The sequence below is a fragment of the Thermobia domestica genome, chromosome 8 (assembly GCF_964235325.1).
Source record: "Thermobia domestica chromosome 8, izTheDome1.hap1.1, whole genome shotgun sequence".
Lineage (NCBI taxonomy): Eukaryota > Metazoa > Arthropoda > Insecta > Zygentoma > Lepismatidae > Thermobia > Thermobia domestica.
The window spans coordinates 42,263,025-42,282,881 of NC_137461.1; positions in this window are offsets into that span (position 1 = coordinate 42,263,025).

The window sequence follows — 19,857 nt, forward strand, 5'->3', positions numbered from 1 at the left end:
AAAATGTTACAATAGCTATTTACAGTTTGTGTTGCTTAGCGGCTCCACTTTCACTATAGAGGATTGCAGACATTTGCGGTAAATTGAGCTCTGACCTTGACCTTCACTGAACTCAAAATATAACAAAAGAAGGGGTGGGAATGTTTTGTCTGTCGCTAAACAATATTGCCATCTTCACTTTATGCTAAAAATCAATTAAGTTAGATTTTTTTTTTTTACATGGAATGGAGTTTTTGTTCTCTCGATGACAGGCAAAGTTCTAGAAGGCAATGGTACCATTCGGGAGGTAAGCGTCAGGTTATGAACCAGAGTTTAGAAAATGTTTCTGAGGGTTAGGTCAAATTTAGCACTAAATTTTGAGAAAGATTGGGGTTCGAGCTATTTTTTTTTAATTATCGCGTCGGGGTCGGGCAAAAGACTTTTAAAATTTATCGGGCCCGGGCCGGGCTTGGGCCAAGAATTTTTAAAAAAACTTATAGGGCTGGGCCGGGCCGGGCTCGGGCCGAAAATCTCCAAAACTTTTCGGGCCTGGGTTGGGCCGGGCCTAGGTACGTTTGGGCCGGATTGGACTCGGGCCGAAACATTCGGCCCGTGCAGGTCTCTAATACAGGGATCGTGTAATTCATGCACAAGGGATTCCCCAAAGGAGCGTAGGGATTCCCGGATAATCTGTCAAGTAACATTTGTCGAAAAGGATAAGGATGAATAGCTGTCCCAACTGCTAGCAATAATGCGTCTGTACTAAGTCGATATCTCGCACAAACACAAAAGAGCGACCGGTTCCATACGTGCCATGTGTGGTTGCATAACGCGCTCTAAATAAGAGTGGGAAGCATGAATGGAAAATGTGAATAATTTGGTACAAATGGAAAGTACATGATATTAAACTGTAATATCATTGAACAGACGCTTTTAAGAAAAGGTAATAGTCATGAAACGTACTAAAATGTTGTAAAAGGATCACACTATTAAAGTCTTTCTTCCATGTATTGTTGTCATTGAAAACAAATAAACAAAACTGATCGAAACAACCATAATGCAAAAGCGATTGTTTCCTAAAAAGAAAAGTCACAAGAATGGGAATAATGTCTTCAGTCAACATTTTACAGCAGGATTGAATGCAGCCAAGAACATCATCAATTACCTGTAAACGAGAGAAATCTCCCAATTATCCTACAATAGGTGATGGACATGGCGTCCCTCTACTTCAACACAGACGTTACAGCGTCGCAGGAAGTTCTGACGCATCCGCTGTAACAACCCAGGATCTTTCTTATAGTATCACAGGCAACGAGTATTCGTGCTAACAGTTCTTCTGCGTTTTCTATAGGCCTTTCATACACAAGTGTTTTGACATGACCCCACAAGAAAAAATCAAGTGGAGACAAAACTGGGGAACGTGCAGGCCAATTACAAGGACCGCCTCTTCCAATCCATCTGTCACGAAACGTTTGATTCAAATACTCTCGAGCACTAGCTGAAAAGTGAGCTGGGGCGACATCATGTTGAAACCACATCCATTGAGGAACACCGAAAGGGTCATCCTCTAATAACTCTGGAAGTATGTCTCGCGGGAATCTCGTATACACTGGTGCAGTTAATCGTGGTGGTAGTAAATATGGGCCTATTATCTGACCATTGATAATACCCGCCCACATATTTATGGCGAATCGGTCTTGGTGGCCCCTTTCCAGAATTGCATAAGGATTTTCGTCTGCCCATACATGACTATTGTGACTATTAAATATCCCGTCTTTCGTAAAACAAGCTTCGTCGGTGAAAAGCATGTAAGAAGCAAACTGTGGATCGATTACAGAGCGTTGGAGAAACCACGCACAAAACCCGAACGCAAGGTTGAAAGTGAGTTGGACGTAAGTGCTGAGCCCTCTGCGGATGATAGGAGTGTAACTGTTGTTCGTGTACTACTTTCCAAACAGTATCGTATGCTACTCCCCTTTCCGTGCTACTATCCGCGTACTTACTGTTGGGTCTTGGGTGAAACGATCAAGCACTTCTTCTTCAAGGTACGGAGTCCTTGTAGTTTTTCGTCTTCCTTGGTCGTAGTATTGAGGTTGTAAATTCCCCGTGTCTCGTAAGCGTTGAAAATGTCCGGCAAACATAATATGGGCTGGATGTCTTCTTTGTGGATACTTCAGTCGATATAACCTATCAGCTTCTCGACTGTTGCCATTTGCTTGACCGTATACAAATATCAAATTCTGCTATCGAATACTCCATTTGATCTCATATTCGAACAAGCAAAGCACAAACTGCACTAAGGAACTCGTACGCTACGAACAAACCACATGAAGAATGACATTTTACTTTCCACAACGCCTTCTAGTACAGTTGTCTTATACTTTCCTTACCTTCGATTGTAACATAGTCACGCGGTCCCCCTGTATATAGTCTTTCTTATGGAAATTTTAAAATTCTTTAACAGACACATATTCATTAAGAAAAAAATAATTTCTTTTAACACACACACACACACACACACACATATATATATATATATATATATATATATATATATATATATATATGTGTGTGTGTGTGTGTGTGTGTGTGTGTGTGTGTGCGTGTATATATATATATATGTATATATATATATTTATATATATATATATATATATATATATATATATATATATATATAGTCATTGTTAAGAATTTTTAAATTCCTTTAGCAGACATATATAACAGGAAAACAAGGAGATTCTGAACACTGATTTGCTGATGAATAAAGAATCATCCAATCATACTGGAAGTTGTTCACATGGAAACTAAACGCCAAGAATCTCCCTGGTCCAGTGTAAACTAATCTACAAATTAAGACTTTCCAATAACTTGCCCCACTGATCGTCAATTTTAAGTGCTGTATTCCAATGTTAGATATCCGAAACTGTGACAATTATTATTTTATTGTCTTATAATAAAACGTTAGGATTTTAGGATTTAGATTCTTGGGCTTTCGGCATCTACGGTCATTTAGCCCGTCTCGTTTGAGGGATGAAGTCCCTCGGCGAGCACACAATCCGGGGAAAGGGAAGGAAGAAAGGATTGGGGAAGGAAGGAAGCGGCCTGGGACCGATAAGTTAGGAACCACTCCGGCATTTGCCTGGTATGAATAAGGAACACTTTATGCAGGATTCTCTGGTCTGGAAAAACATTTTACACTTTTTAAACCGAGTGTTCCCTCCGGGAATCGGACCCGAGACCACTCTCATCGAATGCGAGAACGATAGTAATGATTATTTGTAAGATATTTTGTAAGAAATATTCTGGTATAGAAATTTCAAATTCATATTTTTGGAACATAATATTCTCATACAATACTGTTATGAAGATGATTTGTATATTCTTATCAGGTCACCCACTAGATCGTATCTAACTTTGAAAAGTGTGATCATTTTTTACTTTCTGAATTGAAAGAAAATCCGTCAAAATATTGGTGACACGCCAAAATACTGGAACTTCATGTTTCTATGTCAGAGGTCTTAATCCATTAAAGCCTGTTCGCTTTCTGCGAAGATTATCTGTTGAAATTGGAACTTATCTTACCATTCACATACTTCCTGAAAATTTAACTTCACACTATCATATTTTAGATGACAGTGGGTAATAGTGAATTTCCTACTTTACAGTTCCTGAACAGTTTAGTTTTTATTCCACATCAACTGAATACTACCAAGAATAATTCATATGCGTCTTATATGTAAAGGAAGAAGACTAATTAAACTACTGCAAATTAAATTGGTTTCCACTGTAAAGCTGTTTTTAAGGGAATTACTCTTCAACGTTACCTGTTCCAAGAAATATAGCCTCTACTATATTTGTAACTATAATTTACTCACAATACCGTTTTGATTGATGGAATGCTTTAAGTAAACCTGGACCTTCTACAGATATTACAGAAAATACAGATCCTGAATTTGCATCTATGAAGCAGTATGATATCATTGATTTAAATCTACGGATGAACTTGGCTGAGTGTTCGCAAAAACATACTGCAGTATTGGTTGGATCAGATTATAATAATTTCTCTCTTCATTCTAATGTTTTTGATTGTCTTATTGATGATGCGTGTAATGAAGATTTTGATATGTATCAATGTGCGAAATGTTATGGTCATCATTGTTTAGTGAATGCTATTGATTGCTTGTATTCCCAGTACATTCAATATAATATTAAACCACGAGATGAAATAATTTTAATAGAACCGTCTAATGATATGTACACGACCTTGGTTTATGTAGTAAGAAGAAAGTTATTCATTCTGTTTTGGTTTTCCTAAAATTTTGGAACCATGACGCAACGCAATATATTCCTTAAGAAATTTTGCAGGTTTGAGTGAAACAAACGTGGGAATGCTTGATTCCAAAAAAAAAAAAAAAAAAAAAAAAAAAAAAAAAAAAAACATTTGCTTCGCTGGCGTAACCTAGTATGTGATATTCAATACTGGAAGCTATAGCGCAGATTCCATGTTGCCTTCATGATATTTGTTACGGGATGAAGACACTATATCCTGCTTCAAAACTGAAGTAAATATAAGAACGTAAATCCTTTTCTGCTACCAAAAACTTGATTTCAAGCCAGAATGTTAATGGTTCTGAGAACATACATCTTCAAAGAGATTACGGTGATCATTATCTTAGTAATGACATTATTCATTGCCGCTTTATAATAGACTACGTGGTACTGAAAAATGCATACAATATAAATTAATTTCATCTTATTTTATTACTTTCATGCACCATTGAAATATTCACTAAATTTGTAATATTTTATTGACATTTTATTTATGAATTATACACAAGTTACTTAAGCTGTTTGAAACTATTAAAAAACTAATTGTTCAGATTTGCTATATTTTAGAAATAAAACGAGAATCTAGCTGTGTGATGAAAGTAATAATTGGTTATGACAGACATTCAGACATTAAAACTTCCGTTCTGTACTTGACAAATATTTATACCAATGGCAAAGTGTTTCAGTCGTTAAATAAACACCATAAAATAGGTGGCTATAAATGTACTGTTGTTGACAAATGAGTACGCCTGCTTCTTAGTGATTTACCTCTGGAATTGAAACAACCCAAAATTGGTAGTCATATATTGCAGTTCACATATGTGACTACTTCAGTGCCATAGTGTTTCAGCCTTTGATTTGAATAAGGACAATAAAGTACATTCCATATGCTGTAGTTGATATATAGCAACGCCAAAAACATCATGTTTCAGTTTTTAATTTAACTAACGCATAACATAGATTAATGTAGGCTGTAGGTGATACACAGTAGCGCCAAAAACATACTATCCTCGTTCTTGAATTGAATAAGCACTATAAAATATATAGCCATGCACTGTAGTCAACGATAAGCACAAACAACACGAGGAGTTTCAGCCCTTGAATAAGCAACATAAAATCCGTATGCCGATATATACTGTAGTTGATACTTGGCAATGTCAACACTATAGTGTTTCAATCCTTGAATTGAATAAGCACCATAAAATAGGTTACTGCAGCACCAACAGTCTGTAAAGAAACAGAAAAGAAAGTTTATTACGAGCAGTCGTAGTGGATTTGTGGCGTTTATCCTGTCATGGTGATTCTTCAATAAATTGCATGTATTGTTCTAGAAGAAGAATATCTTCATGTCTTTTCCCTTAAAATAACTAGTAAAATAACTAGTTCTGGACGTAGACAAAATCAGTCACGATTGAATCAAACACATTAGCTTTCTAACAAAATATTAATCCTTAGGAATTTAAATTAGTGCCGTTGAATTTTTGTGACATTTGCGGTTTTCGGTTTTTGAGAAAACCGATTTTCTGAAAACCGAAAACCGCAGATGCGGTTTTCAAAACCGAAACCGCAAAAGCGGTTTTCAAAACCGAAACCGCAAAAGCGGTTTTCAAAACCGAAACCGCAAATGCGGTTTTCCAAACTGAAACCGAAAAAGCTCTTTTCGAAAGCGAAAGCCACCCGAAACCGTGTTTGCGGTTTTATAAGGGATTGTCCTTTTCAAAGCAGAAACAATGTTTGCTGTTTTTAATTACACCTTTTAACAATTGTGAAAGCATCTATCGATCGAGACAAATGTATTGATTTATATGTGTGTTTTAACTTTTTTTTATTTGCTCCAAGACTATTATGGTAATATGTGCAGCACAGTGCGAAAGGGATAATTCGATGGTTGTATATACAAGTCACAGCTAAATTAGGGTGACAAATACTGACGTTCGATCCTTAGCTTTTTTTTTTTTTTAGTTATTTCTTTGACGACACTTTCAATGTACCTTTCGGCTGCAGGGAAGCAAACCCGGTGGACCCCACCTGATTTTCATATATGTTGTAAATTAGACCACCAGGAACACGAATTTGAAGGAATTTTGACATTTCGAATGTCACAACTCGAGATATTCGAACATAAATTAGCCATTGAAGCAAACTGGACCCCACCTGATTTTTATATATTTTGTAAAGTAGACCACAAGGAACACGTGTCTGAAGGAATTTTGACATTCCGAATTTCGGAACTCGAGATATTCGAACATCAAGTGAAAACGGAAGCAAACTAGACCTCAACTGATTTTTATATATTTTTAAACTAAACCACGAGAAACACGAATCTGAAGGAATTTTGACATTCCGAATTTCGGAACTCGAGATATTCGAACATAAAGTAACCAGGAAGCAAAAAGGACACTATTTGATTTTTATATATTTTGTAAACTGGACCAAAATTAGCAATTATCTGAACGAATTTTGACATTCCGATTTCCCGATCTCGAGATACTAGAACTTATACAGTAGTTTTATGTAATATGTATAAAAGTAACGAAGAAAGTTCTGTCGCTTTTTGACCTATCACTTAGAGCATAGATATGTCACCAAAGACGTACCTGGAAGATCAAAAATAGTACCCATCAGTATCAATGACCTTCTGCCAACGTTCGGGATGGGCATGGATTCCTTCGCGGTAGAACTTGGTTTGCCGTGAAGCGAAGAAGGTATCAAGTGCATTTAGCACCTCTACTACGGAGTTGAACTGGAGTCCTCTAAAGTGAGTGTCCAAGGAAAGGAACAGGTGATAACCGGACGGTATAATGTCCGGACAGTATGGCGGATGCAATAGTGTTTCCCATTCAAGGTGTAGGATGGTGTTCCGGCTCATTCTAGCTATGTGGGGCATAGCGTTGTCCCGTAATGGGGGAACCCCTTAGCGATTGAGAAGTGTTGGCTCCAGGGTTTTGAGTTTTTCTTGAACACGGCTCAACTGCTGACAGTAGACAGTTGCATTGATGTTCTTCTCTGACCGCCCGGTAGCAGTTCCCGATGCACGATGTCGTGAGCAGTCCACCAAACACACAGGAGGACTTTCTGGCCCGGAAACAAATCATCTGGGACACATAGACCCAACTTGTAGTGCTTTCCAAATTGATGGAGGTGTTAGCGAATGGTTTCTCGACTAACATTGAATGTTAGCACCAGTTCCGCACATGTCTGTTCGGCCCAATTGCTACCTGAAGATCCTCATTTTGTACATGTGTTGGTCTTCCGGCACGTGTGGTGCGTCTTTCGTGAGTGTTTCGTCACCGTTCTTAAACTTGCTAAACCACCCTTGCACTGTCTGCGTAATCACGACACCCTCACCAAAGCCCTGAGGTATCTTCCGCCCCGCTACAGTGGCGTTTGATCCAAGTTGGAACTCGTACAGCATACACGACCCTATGACGCTCTGTGGAGGTTCCATATTCACTCCGTCCTTAAATACGTTTACGTTGTAACTGAACTTCCACAACCAGGTAGAATGTCGGATATACCCACACCAACAACTGACCTTCGCCTTATCTCCATTCGCATTAAACTCACGGTATGAGGGTCAATTTTACACAGAATTCCACAAAAAGCGACAGAACTTTCTTGGTTACCTTTATATATATCTCTCAGGACATAATATGTTTCGTATAGAGAATATTGTGTTTTTTTCATATAACGTCTATATTAAACTTTAAGTTTTAATATCTCGAGTTCCGGAGGTCGGAATGTCAAAACGCCTTCAGATTCGTGTTCCTCGTGATCTAGTTTACAAAATATATAAAAATCAGGGGAGGTCCAATTTGCTTTCCTGCATCCTACTTTTCAAACGAAACAGTTTTCCAGAGTGTACATTTTGCTTCAAACTGAGTTCTGCCCTGGCTAAGAAACATAAATTCGCTTCTATAAGAGTCTTTAAAGTTACACTTGAAATTGTCGTTCGGCATTCTTGTAGCTTGTGAAGGTATGAATAATTCAAGTATGTTTGTTACATCATCTACAAACGAATACTCATTCGTATAGAACCTCCAATACATTACATAGAAAACACATGAACTATACAAAGAAAACCATTGTGCATTAGAGCAGATCTCTTATTAGCAAATGATTCTGCACACGCGCACTGCTCAGATAGCCCAGAGCTTGAGCCTGAGCGCGAGTCCAAATTTAACTCAATCGAGATTGAGATTGTCAAAGGTGTAGCGGTTTACGTTGAATATACCATACCAACACTTTATCAACTAAGTCCTCTTAGATTTTTCTCCAATCCCAAAAAGCGGGTGGTTTTTCGTGATTAAGATATGTTTAAGCGGGGGACGAATATATAACCTGAAAATCGGGTGGTACCCGCTAAAATAGGGTAATAAGCCAACACTCAATAGAAATAAGGTATATCCCTATTTAAGATCACTACACATGCAACTCATGAAATTCAATTTGAAATATCATCCACTTAGACTGACATCTTTTATATTATTATTACTCTTTCCTCATATTTTTAAAAATAGTACTGCCACTCTTTCTTTTGTTAACAAAAAGGCACCACCTCCCTTTCTTAATATAAAGAAAGAGAAAAGAAAGAAAGAAAATCTCTATCGCAATACACAATTTTATTGTTGATTTGTTGCTCAACCGATAAATGTGAATGTTGTGGTTTTGCATGTGTCGACTGGCTTCTTATCGCAAGTCCCAGACACCTGCAATAGTTTATACTAAACGGAAACACCGATCATATTTTATTCTGTATCTTTTTACTTCCCAATAACGATAGCCGTGCCTCTTTGAGAAATTGCAACTTATTATTATTATTATTATTATTATTATTATTATTATTTTTATTCTGCCAATTGTAAAAGTATAGAATATCCCTACACTTTAGGACATTTTAAGAAAAAATACCTTCTTTTCCTTCTGCAAATTTTGATCATTTTTCCCTAAGCCGCCGAGGGAAATTTCCCTCCATCTGGCAACTGAGAGCCGGTGTGGGGAAAGATTCTTTGCTGTTTTCTCGTCGTTACTTGATATTAGTGCTGTAGAATTTTTGACATTTGCGGTTTTCAAAACCGAAACCGCAAAAGCGATTTTCAAAACCGAAACCGCAAATGCGGTTTTCAAAACCGAAACCGCAAATGCGGTTTTCGAAACCGAAACCGCAAAAGCGGTTTTCAAAACCGAAACCGCAAATGCGGTTTTCAAAACCGAAACCGCAAATGCGGTTTTCAAAACCGACATTTCGGTTTTATGAAATTTCACTTTTTTCAAAAACCGGTTTTCGGTTTTTTCAAAAACCGATTTCGACAGCACTAATTTAAATCTTCTATTTCTAATAGAGATAAATGGGTACATATAGCTACAAGTAACATACTGCAATAACTTGCAATGTAAGCGAGTTTACAGAAAACCAATGGTTTCGGTGAAAGTTATCCAAGAATCATCTAGGTTTGGAAAACAATGTGTCAAATATAACTTGTAATGTGCATACATTTTACATGAAATTGTATACAACATAAATAAAAGGTTTTACTGTATAATGAACAAGCAGAACAAAATTAATCACTAAAACTGATATTATGCCCTGCCAGTGATTAGAAAATATTACAAGAAAAGAATTTCACTCAAGGAAGAAAGATATCCGTCCACTCTCCGTACAGTATATGAGTATATTTTTTAACACAATTAACACCAGTATAATTTGATAATATTGGGAAGGAAATCACATTTGGGTTACCTTTAAATGACAATTTAAAGGTACATATGTAACAAGGTCATTTAAATAACTCGGAACAAGCTACGTACAACCAAAGCAAGAAGGGAAAATGTAATGTCCTTCTTTCCATATCTAAAATAATGCCTTTAATTCAAAATACAATACAGGAGATTATTTTATAATTCGAAGTCCAAAAGGACACGAGAAAGTTCAAATTATCCAAACACCAAAATATCCAAATCCATGCATTTTATATACTTAAAATCAAGTAATCTCAACTACTGTACACAGAAAGCATAGTAAAATTTACTTTAAAGGCAGCATATATTTTGTACGATCACATACTGGAAACAAACAAAATATTTTTTTCGCATATAAATTAGACCACACTTACTCCTCTGGTCACAGAATCTAGATATGCTTCTCGAGACTAAATCCCCTCCCCCCAAAAAACGAGGAAAATAAAGAAACATTCAATCCATTCGAATTCCCTTAGGTCTGCCTCATTTTCCCTGCATGTTCATAACATAGAGCTTGTAACTGAAAGATAATGTTACTATAAGTATTGCGTTAATTGGTTGCTTTTATGATATGCGAAAAAGCACTGTTACCCTAGAAGTACGGCAATAGTAAACACTGCAAATTTGATACATGGTTTTATTGTATATCTATAACGAAAGAGACAGATGGTAGTAAGGGTAGTCAATATACAAATACATTACGATAAGTAACTGTCCGTTTTATGAAATTCATTAATTGTTTCACTTCCAACCCTAGTGTCCTCCAAAACATGCTATTGTTCGATAACTCCGATATCAGCATGCCACAAGAAATAATATCTTAGAAGCTCTGTTGTCTAGTGACTTATTTCCAAATGAATTGAATGCTTAAGGAAATAAATATGTAAAATTCACAATGAAAATTTAACAAATCAAAAATAGTGTGAAGAAATAGTTCGAAATTTACACGTATAAATCTCTGAAAAACAATATTCTGATTCATTTATTTTGTTACCTGTAATTCTGTATTGAGTTGATTTTGAGTTCAACGTAGTGTTCAGCAGAGAGGCTACATGAGTCTTGGACATATGATTAAAGTGGAATCCGAAACACATGAGCTCAGCCGGGAATTGATCCCGGAATTTTATATTAAGATTTAAGAAACTATTTTAATTTACATTCCTTAGCAACAGTCAGTAAGAGCAATGTCTTTATTTTTCTCAAATGTAAGACTAATGTTGATATTTTATCACATACCGATTATTCGTACCCGTAGTAAATTAATATAATGCGGGAAACCGATAGAAATAGTTAAATACGATTTTTCTGCAATACTTCGTGTTAATATTTCAGTAGCATACATTTACACGACTTAAAGTCCTCCATATTGATCATTGTAAAACTGTAGAGGGAAAGACGTTCATAGAAAACTGTATTATTTTTCCTTCTGAAAAATTTGCAGTCATGACATATGTTTGGATAAGGTAACAAAAGAGGTGCAGTGGGACACCAAGCTTTCCAACTACGGATATTTAGTTTATCATCTACGAACTTCTAACAACATAAGCTCCTATTTTATGAAGAATACAAAAATAATCGCTTAAAAAGAATAAAGCTATAGGGGTTTTTCACAGTACTTAATTCGCCGAATTCTAGAAAATCGTTCAAGTTGTTTCTTGGGAAATTCGAAAATATCAAATGGAAATACTAAATAGATTGTTGAAAATTCTTTTAATATCTTATTATATATTTCCTCCATTTAAATAGAAGTAGGTCAAGCCAACACTTTGGATTTGAATAGCTCAACTTTATATCGAGGATACAAAATTTGGCATAATTATAGACATAATAGTCTTCCTTCTGACTATGCCACTGCTGCACAATAAATTTTCGCCAAGGTTTAAAATATGGATGATAAATTCCTGCGAGTTTTCATTTAACATATTCGTCTGCCATAATTTTATTTACTTCTTTCTTAATAACAACCCTCAATGCACCTTTAAAAACTTATAAGAAAATTCGAGCTTTCGATTGTAGTTCCTTTTCTTTCCCAAACAGATACTGTTATACACACGTCATCAACTTTAACTTATCCTCTACTCGTATTTGCTTAAGAATATCACGTGAAAAATTTAATATCATGCATATTGAGACGAATGCCTACACAGTTCTTTCGTATTAAGTATTCTCAGAAGATACTTAACGGATTTTGAAATTTCTTGAATCATTGAAGTGCGTTTTATTCAGATATTGGTATACTTTATTTTGTCCAGGAAACCTTTGTAGCATACCATCCCTTCGAGCTGTCACGAAAACGAAGAATGGATCCTTACAAGGAAAAAAATATATAAATAAATATACTTATTTATATTGTTAATGTTAGAGGATATCATTTGTTAAAATAATAAGTTCGCTGTTGTAAAAAAATTATTTTTAAAGAGTAAGAAATATATAAAGGGTATATAAATAAGAAAGAGTATATAAAAATTGAAAGGAAAAATGTATGGAGGAATAGACTGAAAATACTTCGACTATTGACAACTGGAGAAAAAACGAGCTATGCGCGCGATCGTTTAGGGGGCGTGGCCTAACTCGCCGATATCTTCCTGACAGCGTGGCTCTTGGTTACGTTGTCTAGTCTTTTGGTGCTTCCGGACATGTGGTGGTTGCTTTCTGTTACGCGTTCTCTGCTTAGATCGCTTTGACAAATAGGATATGTGATTTAATACAACTACTGGGGCAACTCGGTGTTCCGTGCCAGAGAAGTTAATACTGTTCTTCATTCTTTTTGAATTAAGTGTTATATTAAATTTCACAAGTTGGAATAAGTTGTCAGTAATTCAAGAAGGAATTGGAAAGAAAAAAGATGATATTTGTCGAACTAGAAAGTTACGGAGCCGGAGGGATTTCGGTGGCCAAAGAAGACAGTGAACAATTAGTTAATATAAATCCCTCTTATTACGTTAGTTTACGTTCTTTAAGAGTTAATTCAAAGTATATTTTACGTCTCTTTTCTCATTTAGTTCTTTCTACAATATTTTTTTTTTAAAAAAAGAAAATTATAAAGAGAAAATTAATAGTGTTGCGCAAATCCGATATTGGATTAGAGCGATTGCTGGATTTGACCTTATATTAGCCAGTAATTCGAAAGTATTGTCCATACGTAAAGCTCTTTACAGGCGTAATTTATTACTTGGATTAGTCAGAATCGCGATAATTTTTAGAAAAATCTGTCTGGCACTGAGCAAAGAATTGCTTTCTTTATTAGTCATTAATTCCAGTCAAAAGAAGCCAAGGTTTCATTGACGGAAGGAGGTCTGAAGGTAAAAATCAAACAATCTAGATATAGGTGAGTGACAAAATTTGATTTGTATTAAAGAAGTAGTTGTGTCACGTAAACAGTGTAAATTTTGTGCGGTTGTCTGTAGAGTTGGTTCCAAAAGGGATAAAATTCGCGGACCTTTGCATTTACTTGAAACCTTAATAAAATTCCTCCCGATTAAGTGGCGAAATACATTTTCTTGATTCTGATGGACACCTGGTAATTGAGACTAGAGCTATTCCCGGATCCAGTATTTCCTATTTCTAATTTGTTTTTTCTTTGCAGCTAATTTACACTGTTTTTTTACTGAGACAAAAATTAATTTCTTTTCAAAGAAAAGGAATATTCTCGAATTTTCTCTCCAGTTGTCTAAAAGTTTGAAGATTTGCTATTTTAAAAAAGAACATAGTTAATGGTCAATTTTTGAATTAATACTAATCAGGGATTGTTCTTTAAAATTGTAAGAAGGCTGATTTAGACAAATTGTATTAAGATTGATGACTGCGATTGGAGTTTAGTAGTAAACTTGATAGAGAGGAACAATAGATTTGATATTTGCTAAAAATTTAAGATTTAATTGGATTATTAATTGTTAATTTTTGCTTTATTCTAAAGTATATTGACAGATTGGATTTTCAAGAATATTTTGATATTAAAGATAAAGATAAAGTTAATTCGATTGAAATTAATCAAATTATTAACTGACAGCGAAAACGGTAATTTCTAATAGTTATTTATTTAATGTTTGAATAAAGTGTATATTGGCTATTCAAACTATTTAATGGATATACACCTTCCTCATTTTGGTTAATAAAATTGTTATTTTTCGAAAAATTAAAACACTGTGTTGGTTTGTTTACTCTGTTTATGTTTGAAGTGTTTACCTTGCTTCCTTTTGAAAGTGAAATATTGGATCTGTGGTCTTTCTTTTACATCGACGTGGTTTCGCGATACGGAACAGCCCCTCACTCCCAAGCCCACTCTGCCAGGCTTTATCCGACTGAGCCCAGATTGACAGTTTGAGTTATTTATTTACTTTTTCTTTTCTCTTTTCTAAACTCTCGATTTGGTTTCGAATGGACGAGGCTAGGCGGAAGGGGTGTTACAATAGCCAAAAGACTAGACCACGTCTAGAATTAAATTAGGTAATAGGGTGACAGCGTAAGAAAAAAAAACGTTGTTATGCTTAGACATTACCTCCAACTTTGACATTCTACTTAAATATTGCAAAAAAATAAGATTTCGGAAATATAATTAATATAATATTAGTTTTGAAATTTTGACTTTAACTTTGATTTTTTGTTAATTACATTGTTGTTTAATCATTTCCTCCAACATTAGCATTTCACTTTGATTATTATTAATGAGTCAAGATACAATATTATGAAGGCTTTGGATTCTTGAATATTTTAAATTGAACTTTGTCGATAATTTTCTGCTTTTTAAAGTGTTAGTTATTCCTTTCCTCCAACATTAACATTCTACTAAAATTTTTGTAAAAGTATTAGAATAATGTATTGAATGCTATTTAAGCATATACTACTAGAATTGAAATTTGTTACAATGTTGCCCTGTTAAATGGTTAGTTAGTCTTTTCTTCTAACATGATCATTCCACTAACATTTTTATAATTGTGTTCATGTATAATAATATGAAAGTTGTTGAATTATTTAATGCCTAAGTTGAATGTAATTGCAATTTGCTTTGTTAAATGGTCAGTTGGTCTTTTCCTCCAACATAGTCATTCCACTTAAGTGTTTGTAATTATATCAGAGTATTATAATTTGAATAACATTGAAGTCTTTAGTCGTTATAAATATAAATTCATATGAATTGAAAATAATTTTTCAAAAAATTATAAATTTCAATATTCAGAAAAATTTCGCCACTCCCTTTAATAGTTGTTTAATATTTTTTGGGTCTTAAGTTGGTCGATGTTCATTGTGGTTAGTAACTTGTTTCAAATCTCTTCCAGAGTATTCGAATCAATTTCTAGTTAATGTTCTTTAGTAGTATTAGTTGTTTAGTGTATGATTAGTTATAAGTATTATTTACATATTTTGCTCTATTTGCTTTACTTATTATAGTATAATGGAGAATGTTATAAGCGAACGTGATTACATCAGTATAGATATACCCGATTCTTAATTTGTAAAGATTGATGCCACTGTACAACCTAGTTTGAATTCAGATTTTGGTTCATTAAGTATGAGTTTAACTCCACCTATGCGGAATAAATCAGCTGTTAGATTTATTCCTACACCAGTTAGAAATAATTTAGGTTCATCTGTTAATAGTTCAGCGGGAACTTATGGCTTTAGTCGTGTAGCCAATCCTCCTAGCATGAGCTGATCAAAGAGTTACTTTTATTGAATCGCCTTTAAGAAGCGAGATGGGGGTTTCTCCTCCTAATTTAAATTGTTCTGAAGGTTTTCTCGAAATAGATATAGAATTGGGAAATTATTACAGTAGAGTTTCTAATATACCCAGTTCAACTCCAAGAGTGGGCATTAATAATATATATGCCGGTAATATTAATTTTGGTTCGGAATTTAGAAATTTACATGGTAGAAACTTGGAAAGAGGAGTTCAAACTAATTTGAGTTCAGATGATCATCATTCAGGGTTGAATGCTGAACATAAGCTAATGGTAAAATGCATCCATTCAAGGTCTTTAGCATATTTGGAAAATAGATTTATGGATATTAAAAATGTGAATGGAAATTTTTGAATTGTTATTCAAGATAGAGGAAATTTTGTTGGAAAGCAGCTATTCATTCAATATGATTTTGTCAGTACTCATTCCTAAATGCGATGGTGTTGTATTAAGGATAGTTACATCGTCTTTACACGATCATATAGATTGTAATGTTTTTAAACATAATTTATTAACTAGGTTTGTTACTCCAACCGTCGTGCATTCTTTGGTGAGTGATAGGGTATATACGAAACAAAAATTATCTGAACTAATGAACGAATATGTAAAATCCGTTTTGATCTCAATCAACGTTCTAGGGTTGAATATGGAAGAAAGCGAATTAGTTAAAATCATTCTAACAGGAATGCATCCAAATCAGCGGAATAGAATGTTAGGAAGTTATTTTCCTAATAACAGATTGGAGTTATTAGATATAGCCGATTTGTTATGAGTACCCGTGAACAAATAGATTACAATAGGTCAATGGGGATTAAAAGTAAAAATCAGATGGTTTTGTCGAATAGTAAGCCTAAGGTGGGTGAAGATTATCTGAAAAATCGTAACTATTCTTCACCTATTAATGTAAAATCGAATCAATTGAAGAGAAGTTCTGAGATTTCGATAGCTTCAGGATTCTCGAACTATAATGGCAATAGAGATCGTTCGGAAATTGTAGGAAAGAAAATTAATGAGAAAATTCCGTCGGAGATGGATGGTTTAGTTGCAACGTTTGTGATTGGCAAGATAAATACTATCTTAACTAGAGTTTGTGTGGACGGTAGATTCACCTTTAATCTTGTAACGAGATCTTTGGTTCGACGAAGTGGTGCTGAACAGTATATACGTGCTGTTGATGAAAGAACACTTAATGCCCCTTCGGGATTGTATTTCTCTACTGGAGACGAAATAACATTGAACGTTAATCTATCCGGATATTTTCAGACTGTGAATTTTCGAGTGGTAGAGCAACTTACGTTTGAATGTTTATTAGGGATGCCCTTTCTTAGTTCAACGTCAGCTGTTTTAGACTATAAGAACAAAGTCCTAGTTTTGAATGGGGGAAGGAAAAGAATACGATTAACCTTTCAAAAAGATTTGTTTAAAAGTGGGTTTAGATCTGTTGATCCTAAAGGCCAGCGGCAATTTGTAAGAAGAAATGAAATCTTTAAGTTTTACGTCCCACGGTTATGCCGGTTAGGCTAAAGGAGACGGTGATAATGAGAGATGAGTGAAATGGTGGAATGAAAAAAGTGGGAGGAAACGGGAGAACCCCGAGAAAACCCACGAGCACCGTGTTTGTCCACCACAAAGTTCACTTGGCGGGGGCTGGGATCGAACCCGGGACCCCAAGCACCAGAGGTGAACGCTCTACCACTGAGCCACCGCGCCCCCCAATTTGTAAGAAGATCTGCGGTAAGGACTCCAGTGAAACAGATTTCAGCGAGTGTCTCTTCTATTTTCATCAGAGCTGATTACAATTCAGATGGATATTGTGAAAATAGTATACAATGTGAATGAGAACTGCATCAAGTAGAAGAACGGATGTTTACCATTGATTACCTAATTCGTCGCAATTATTAGCGTTAAGGAATTTGATCGAATGCGATCTGTCAAGAAATTATAACGTCGAGGGAACTTCCGTGAATGCAGTGAATGATGAAATAAGATCTCCTGCTTTGAATAATGAAGAACTTGGACATGAAGGGTTTCCAACCACCCAACCTGAAAAAATTCTTGGAAAATCAGATTGTGTCGATATGGCAATGATTTCCACGGATGGAAATAAAGGGGTTTCAGTTAAAATTCAGCCAGATGAAACTAAACATCAGTCATCCTTGAAGAAGAACGACGAAGTTGAGAATTTGGTCGAAGCTGTTGATCAATCATCGAATTGTTAAAAAATTAAAGGTTCTTCCAAGAAGTCTAGGAAGAAGAAGAAGAGTATTGATTGAGAGAATAATTATGCTGGTCAAATATCTAAGGTTGAGGACATTATTATAAATCTTTCTCCTGCATATAAGATAACGACGGTACAACCTCAAAGTTCATCTGAGGCATCCGACGTAGACATAGAACAAGCGGAAAATTTCCACAAACTTGTGAATAGGAATCGGAAATAACATTAAGGATACTCCGCGGGGAGAAACCATAAACAAACGATCTCAACAGGTGAAAGATGCGTTAAAGGCACAGGGAGAAAAACCAATTGAGGAAGACTGGAGATATCGTGATCAAGAAGTTACCTCATTCATTGTTTCGATTACCAAGGAATATTCTGATGTTATCTCAGAGCGTGTAGGGTGTATTAAAGACTTTATTGGTCATATTTATCTTACTGAAAATAAACCTTTTAAACAGATTCCGTTTCCAATCCTTAAAAGTAAAGAAAAAATATTTGACGAACAGATTCAGGAATTGGTAGATCAAGGAATTTTACGGGAAGTAGACCATTCAAACTATGCTAGTAGCTGTTTCTTGGTCAAAAATAAAAATAATACTTATCGAATTCTAGGTAATTATGTTAAAGCTAATACACTAATAGTTAACGATCCTTTTCCTGCTCCGAACCTACAGGAATGTCTTACGGGGTTATCAGGGAAGAAATTGTACTCAAGAATAGATTTACGCCGTGCGTACAACCAAATTGTATTGGATGATAACTCTAGAGACATTATAACTATAGTGACGCCGAAAGGCTTGTATCAATATACACGAGTTCCGGTCGGTATTAAAACAGGAAGTAACTTGTTAAATCGTGTTATGAAGAAAATGTTAGGAGATTTAGAAAAAATGGCTTTAAAACGTATTTTGATAACGTATTAATATTTTCTGACTCTGTCGAAGAACATAACAATACGATTAGAAAGGTTTTCGATAGGTTCAGGGAAAATAATGTAACGGTTTCTCCTGATAAATGTTTATTTTTCTATACGAAAATTAATTATTTAGGTTATGTTGTATCAGGAGACCAAATGGAAATTGATCCGAAAAGAATATCGGCAATCAGGTATATTCCTCCACCAAGAAACCGAAGAGGTCTCATGAAAATTTTAGGGCTCTTTAGTTACTATTCCAAATTCACCCCAGAAATGCAAGAGTTAATGGGAGCTTTGAGTAAGTCAGTTAATAAGAAGTTTGAATGGACCTCAGATCATCAAAGGGTTCTGGATAAACTGAAATGTTTGTTGGTGGAGAACGTAGTATTGAAAACTCCTGACCTTAACAAGCGTTTCATTGTTAATGTTGATGGTTCAGGAAAAAGTATTGTTGGGTGTTTGCTACAAGAGAACAGCAAGGGGGAGATTCAACCCGTAGCGTTCTTCAATAAGAAATTGTCAGAAGCTGATAAACACCGCAGCATTTACGAAATCGAATTTATTAGCTTAGTTAAGACGAATGCTAGGTTCCGATATTTCTTGGTGAAAGAATTTGATGTGCTAACGGACAATAAGGCTCTTACGTGGATACTTAGTAATTCTAAGAGGCTAATGAAATATGGGCCATTAGTCGAGGCCCTATGTCAATTTACTTTTCAGATCAAACATGTTACGTCTTGCGATAACTTCGTAGCTGACACACTGACAAGGGTCTATGATCCTTTTGAATTTCGAATTATAGATGGGCCAATGGAACTAGCTGCATTTAATGAAATTTGAGGTTAGCACATATGTGGAGGCTTCCATTAATTAAAAAACCCATAGATGTATTGCAAAGAGGAGACTCTGAGCTTAAGGAAATTATAGAGAAGATTGAGAAGAGTGAGTCTGTTTCAGGTTATATTCTGAACAATAGAATTTTAATGAATAGA